Source organism: Cryptomeria japonica, chromosome 1 (assembly GCF_030272615.1).
Source record: "Cryptomeria japonica chromosome 1, Sugi_1.0, whole genome shotgun sequence".
Lineage (NCBI taxonomy): Eukaryota > Viridiplantae > Streptophyta > Pinopsida > Cupressales > Cupressaceae > Cryptomeria > Cryptomeria japonica.
The window spans coordinates 82,162,824-82,170,273 of NC_081405.1; positions in this window are offsets into that span (position 1 = coordinate 82,162,824).

A 7,450-nucleotide genomic window follows, 5' to 3' on the forward strand; every position below is an offset into this window, starting at 1 on the left:
ATAACAAATAGATGATCCCTATGATGGGGGAGTCACCACTTTTATCAAGCCACAAGTGACTTTTCAAAAAGCTATGTTTCTACTCAAGGAAATATATATGGTGAGTATCTTGGGAGCAAAACCATCTATGCTCTTGCACTAAATTATATCTCAAATATCCTCAATCAATAGAACAGGTGGGCTACTACTTAAAGGTGTTTAGTCATGTTCGATGTTTTTGGACATAAGTTCATTCTGCAGTGACTCACTTAAGAGCCTTGTAATTGGTGGTGGGGCCCATTTGTCCTTTCGGCCAGTTACACTGTAGGAACAACTATACCCAAGGCTACAGCTTTCGCTCTCACCTGATTTCTATTGCGGCTCGAAGGATTTACTGCTCGAGGTCGTTCCCAAGAGTATCAATCCCTTGGCAGGCCTCTCTTAAAAAGATAAAATGTGAGTGTTACTAACACTTTTCTCTTGCACCTAGGACCACGAAAGCCAAGGGAGAGGATAGTGTGTGTTAGAAGTAGGACCACTCGACCAACTCTTTTGCACAAGTGTGCCAAACACAAAATTCACTTGTTCCTTTTAACTTGTCATCGCAATGATTTTCTATCTATTTGGAGATGTTGCTCCAACAATCATGGTGTTCTTTTTAATTTTCAAAGGCAATTGTTTGAGTAAACTAGAATTTGAAAATCCTGGTCAACTTAATGAAAAACATGTTTGCATGAAGTAAAATTGCTTTAAAAATGAGACAAGTTGATTGTGAATTTTATTTGCACCAAAAATGGAAGTGTGGATTGTGAGTTTTATCTTGATGCAAGAAATAAAATTTGCCTTGTTGATTTTAAGCACCAAAACGAAGTTTGTTTCCTAACTTGCAAAAAAATAAAGTTGTTTTTGTATAAGTTTGTGGTTCTTTTTACCTTGGAACAATGAAATTCTTTTTAAGAGCCCCAAACAAATGTGTGATTCTTTTTTAAAAGCCCAAATTTGAAATGTGAAGTTAATTTTAAACCAAAATAAAAAGTGAATTCATTTTTAAAACCAACTTCAAAAACAAGTTAGTAAAAAATATAAATCTACTTTTTAATCTAATTTAAATCTGCACAAAAGAGAAAAATAGTTAGTAAAATCCGCCTATTTGGTGGGCTTCTACAAGCCTAATTTTTTTCTTTTTTTTTTGGTTTTTTTTTTTTTTTTGGTTACAAGGTGATTTGTACAACGTTTTGTTACAATAGCGCTAGTCTACGTTTGAACAGAGGCGCTATTTAACACAAACGCACTAAAAGAAAGGGAAAGACAGAGAAGGGAAAAGCGCTGAAACAAGGTGAATAGCACCAAAACAATGTCAAACGCGCCAAAACAATGTCAAAAGTGCAACCTGTGTGACATTTTCAACATTCAAACATGTTATTGGTTAATAAAAAAAGTTGATCTTTGTGGTGTTTGGATTCACGTCGGGTTCACCAAATGATGCTCTGCAAAAAGGATTAGAAAATCTGTTTGATGGCAACACACACAAGAGCACAAGAAACAAACGTTAGTGTTAGCAACAAAAGATTATCCTAAACAGGCATATCAAGAGAGATATTAAGCATGAAATAGAAAGCATATAAACATAGAATAAAATAGCTAATCAAGATGCTCATAGTTGCTCCTCCCTTGTTCCTCTCCTCTCCAAGTCCCAAATGAGTGTAGCTCTCAGCAGCTTTTTGCACTATGGATGCTTATGGAGGATTGAGATTTAATATTAAGCTTCAAATATGAAATGAAAAGCTAAATACTATGCTATTGATGCTAAAATGATTGATTTTACCAAAAAGACAAGATTTTAGTTATGCTATGCTAAATGCTCTCTAAAAATGTCTATAGCCTAAATGCATACAAGTTTTCAGGATCTGGATTATGAAGGAATGGGCTCTATTTATAGGAAAAATGGGGCAATGGATGGCCAGAATCGAAAGATTTAATCAAGGGTCAAGCTTGAAAGTTGGGGATCCATATGCACAATTGGCACCAATAAAATAGTGACAAGTGTCAACACAGGATTGGGTTGAGAGAAGAGGTTGGAGGCATTAAAGGCCTGAGAAGACCTCATGGTTATCTAGAAGGTAAGGGTCAAGCCTAAATTAGGATTACCCACTGGATTAGGAGTTAATGCAAGGATAAACCTTTGTGCAAATGATTAAGAGATAATCATGGTCAAAGCATTAAAGGCTTGATGAGACCCTTGGGTTGGGTAGAGGTTGAGTCAAAACAAATGTTTTAACCATGTGGGAGGGTTTCAGGTAACCATTAATGGTTATTGGAGACTTTGGGGATTAAGTGGTTGAAGGTTGAAAGCCTTCAATGGTTATCAAAGACTTTGAGCCATTTAGTGGTTGAAGGTTGGAAGCTTTCAAAGGTTATCCAAGACTTTGAGACATTTAGTGGTTGAAGGTTGAAAGCCTTTAATGGTTATCAAAGACTTTTAGGCTTTGAGAAGTGACTCCATTTTGCTTAGGAATGTGACAATAATTAGGGGATGGATTAAGTTAATTAGGAAGGGGTTAGAAGAATCTAGAAGGGGATTAGATTTTGCAAGTGGATTTGGTGGGTGAGGGAAAATAGGATTTTATTAAAATAAAAATTCATTTATTTCAATAAATGTGTGCAAGTTGTATTTTGATAAATATTCAAATAAATATTAATTTATTTAAATGAGAAAAAGGAAGATAAAGCATTAAAATGCTTGAAGACTTTGAGGGGAACCATTAAAGGCTTGAAGACTTTAAGGAAAACCATTAAAGTCTTAAGAAGACTATAGAAGGAAGCCATCAAGTTTGAAGACTTTAAAGCCATCAAGTTTGAATACTTTAAGGGAAACCATTAAAGGTTTCAAGTGGGTGAGGATAAATAGGATTTTAAATAAATAATTTATTTAAAATAGTTGTGCAACTTGCTTTTGTAGGAAAATACAAGTGGGTGGAGGATAAAGGTAATTTAAATAAATTATTTATTTAAAATAATTGTGCAACTTGCTTTTGTAGGAAAATACAAGTGGGTGGAGGATAAAGGTGATTTAAATAAATGATTTATTTATTTAAATGTGAGAGGTGGGATTTTGGGGGATTTAAATAAATATTAATTTATTTAAATGTGAGAGGTGGGATTTTGGGGGATTTAAATAAATATTAATTTATTTAAATGTGAGAGGTGGGATTTTGGGGGATTTAAATAAATATTAATTTATTTAAATGTGAGAGAAGATTTAATTAAACAAATATGATTTATTTATTTAATTAATGGTATGAATTTGGTTAAGTGAATTAAATCAAATAAATTGAATAATTTATTTAATTAATAGGAGAAGAGGGTTAAGATGAATTAATTAAATATTAATTTAATTAATTATTAATTGATGGTTAAATAATCAAATAAATACTAAGTATTCATTTAATTAAGTGGACAGATTTATGTGACTACAATACCATTTTATATCATCAAAACATCAATCAATCAAATAAACCTACTATACCTGGATCTCCCTCACGCTAGTAGGGATCGTGATATGGTAGCATCTATGACTGGGAACTACTAGGCTCCCCACACTCGAATGATCTGTGGGCGATGGGTATAGGTCTCCGTATCGCCTCATGTTCCCCCTTTCGGGGAATAAGAGGAGGATCCAGGGCTATGGTATCATCTCCTGAATGGTGGGGAGCGGCATTTGACCCCTCTTAATCATCTCTATCCTCATCCTCATCCTCATCCTCATCTGCATCCTCACCTGCATCCTCGTTCTCCTCATCTCTATCTGTGTCATCATCCTCCTCCTCCTCGACACTAGGCTAATCCCCTGTGGGTGGATCAGGATCTCCTACCTCCTCATGACCCTCTCCCTCCTCTGGCTCCTCCGACCTGGATCCCTGATCCTCATCTCGGTCTCCATGTCTCCATGGGCTTGGATAGCCTATCGGGTGATCTGGTAGAAAGATAGGCCCTGGGTATGATCTCATAAACCATGAGAGATACCTACGCTGTGCCCTGGGGTCTGCAGCATAATCAGTGACCACATCCTGGTCAGACCCCTCTATATCTGTGATCTCGATATCATCTATCATAGGTCTCGCTACTGCTCTGGGTCTGGGAAGGACTCGTGAGTGTCGAGTGTAGATGGGCACATCGGCTAGAACACACTGCTCTAGCCCAAACTACCTCTGTACTCGATCAAAGTAGAATGGGACTATGATGTGTGGATATCACCCTCTCAGTAGGTGGTTCCTCTGTAAGCATGCTAACTGTCTCTCCATCTCATCCCATCTGTGCATCCGCAGATATGGTCTCCACACAGTCACCTCAGCTGTCAATCTGTCAAATGTCACTCTCCAATACAATAGATCTCCAAATCTCCACTCGTTGGTAAGTGGATAAGCAAATACCCTAGGTCGCTCGCTAGCCGCACTCATCGAATAGCCAACAGGCCTTGTGCATGTAAAGTGCTCAAATATCCACACCTGCAAAAGTGTGCATGTCATTAAGCTGCAACCCTGTCCGAAAACATACTAATTGAGGTCATGATAGAGATGTGCAAGCATACTCCGACCCCAGGCGTATACTCTCCTATGTCTCTCCATAGCCCTGATGCACCATGTGAGACCCCCATGCATGTGCGTACCTCACCCATTAGGGCAGACAACTAGTGCAATGATGGCTATCATAAGACGTCTCATGAGGGGCACCTCTCCTGTAGGATGTAAGAGCCAGCTGACCATGATATGACCTCTCGTCTCACTCGGCATGACTCTCCCTATGCAATATACTTGCTCCCTCTGATGATCTTCTACTGACCGATCAGTTGCATATGTCACGGTAGCTCCTCTGATCGGTAGGTGAAGAATGCGGTACACATCCTCAAGTGTCACCATCATCTCCCCTACTAGAAGCTGGAACGTGCATGTGTCAGGATCCCATCGCTCCATGAGTGCCATTAGCATCACGGGATGAAATCGAATGGCCAACATAAGAATCATAAACCACAAACCTACTATAGATAATGTATCTCTCTCTGCTTGAGTAAGCCAGGGAATCTGATCTCGCAAACTGTGAAGAATCTGCCCCGCCGTATGCTCTCTCATGTATGGGAGACCCTGCAACACAAAAACATAACTATAATCAGTACTCAATCATCAAAATCATTCATGCGAACTGTCGAACATCGTATGCTAACCCTGACATCTCTCGCCAAGTCCTGATTGGGACCATGGCGCCCTGTCAGGGACCATGGCGCCCTGAGGGGACCATGGCACCCCACAGGGACCATGGCACCCTGGGTGGGACCTAGGGTCAGATTCCACTGCCTGCAAATGATCACAGAAAGTCAAATGCAGAAAATCAAAAGTCAACATTCAGTCAACTCACCTCGTCTAGTGGCTCGTCATCGATCACGGCCTGTCGTAGGATCTCAATCCTCGTGGGATGCTCCGGTCATCGTGAAGGCATGATGATGGCTATGTGGGCTCCGCTGCAATAAACAATATTCAGAAATCAACAAAGTGACAAATGCAAATGTCACTTTCTAGGTATATACTTTCATTCCTTTACCTTTACTTTCAAAACCCTAATTTTCCTCTATCACTCATTTCATCATAACTTGAGTTTGGGAGATGCAATTTTCAAACCGTTTGTTGCATAGGAATCGTATTTTCATTCCCCTACTCTCGGGATGTTCCAAAAAGTGCTCTGATGAATCCTTTTCAGTGAACATCCCTCATCAATACTCTCTTACACAATTTGTCGTAAGTAAACATGCTACCCTATTTCACCTCCCTAATAAGCAAGTCAAAACAGGGGGGGCATATAGCTACTCAAAAATTTCATCACTTTCCTTAGTAAGCATTAGGTGATTTTGTGATCTAACGTGTGTTTTGTAGGGTGCGGTTCCTAACTGTGTACTGCAGATACCGCTGGGGGCTTCGTCTGACAACTTATGGATATATCCTTTTTCAAATGATGTTTACTTTTTGTACTTTAGCTTGCATATGCACATAGTACTCATATGACCGCTAAAGTGGGGGCTAAAGGGGGCATATAGCTACTCACAAATTTCATCACTTTCCTTAGTAAGCATTAGGTGATTTTGTGATCTAACGTGTGTTTTGTAGGGTACGGTTCCTAACTGTGTACTGCAGATACCGCTGGGGGCTTCGTCCGACAACTTATGGATATATCCTTTTTCAAATGATGTTTACTTTTTGTACTTTAGCTTGCATATGGACGTAGTACTCATATAACCGCTAAAGTGGGGGCTAAATGTAGCGTCGTAAATTGTACGCACTTGCTAGGGTGGTACAATTTCACACCTAGTTTAGCACCCGCCTTGGTGCATTTTACATTTTGCATTGCATTTCTCCTTTAGCACTTAATTAATCAGATTAATTAGGTCTAAGGTCCTATTTCATCATCCTTCACATCATAAAGTCGGGCCCTTTCATTAAAGTGTGCCCCTTTTTATTTTATTCCTCCAATACATCATCTAATCAAAAACCCTAATTAGGCCTTCTTTTGAACTTGGGGGCTTGATTTCGGGGGTCAAAACATCTCGAAATCACCTGTAACCTCGGGATTCTCTCTAAAATCATCATATCTGATGGCCTTGAAAATTTGGTGAAAATTTGTCGAGACCATGGCGCCCGGAGTGCACACGGTCCCGGACATTTTTCCTAAAATTTTAGGAGCACGATCCAATCATAAAATAAAGCTTAACCCCAAGAAATTGCTGGGAGATTCAATCTATAGGTCGGCCAAAAGATGAAATTACGACCTAGGGTTTCATACATAAGAGCTCTCTTTCTTCATTTGAAAGGATCCGATTTTTTTGTTTGGAGGAACCTCATATGCAGTGAAAGAGCAGATCTTTGAAGACTTCAACAACATTCAACATCCCTCTATCAAGCATTTATCAATTCCATTCATCCATTTAGGGCTTGGAAGACATTGAAGAACAATAGGAGATTACCGATTGAAGATTGGCTTGTACCCCTCCCTTGGGGGTTGGGTATGATTTCATGTTGTTTTCATGTCTTTGCATAAGCTTCAATATATCATTTATTCATGCTTTAGATCACTTGGCATCTTGATTTGGAGCATTTACATTGTCATTTACAAGCAATTAGGGTTTACTTTCTAGGTTACTCTAGTTTGCTTACTTGCATTTTAGATCTTGCACACACACAAGGTCTGCACACACATTACTTTTACAATATAACTTGGCTATTTGTGGAGGTGGAAATCACCGAAGCGGGGGTTTGACTAAGGCAAAACCCTATATAGCCGCCCAAACACCTTTTTCAGATACAAGTGTAGGTTTCAAGACTTGGATGATGCCGCAGGTTGCAGATCCGAGAAAAGCAGGTCGAGATAGCACTCCACACCAAATTGTAGAGCAAAAGACTAGGATAGGGGCGTGGGGCACCCTGGTCCT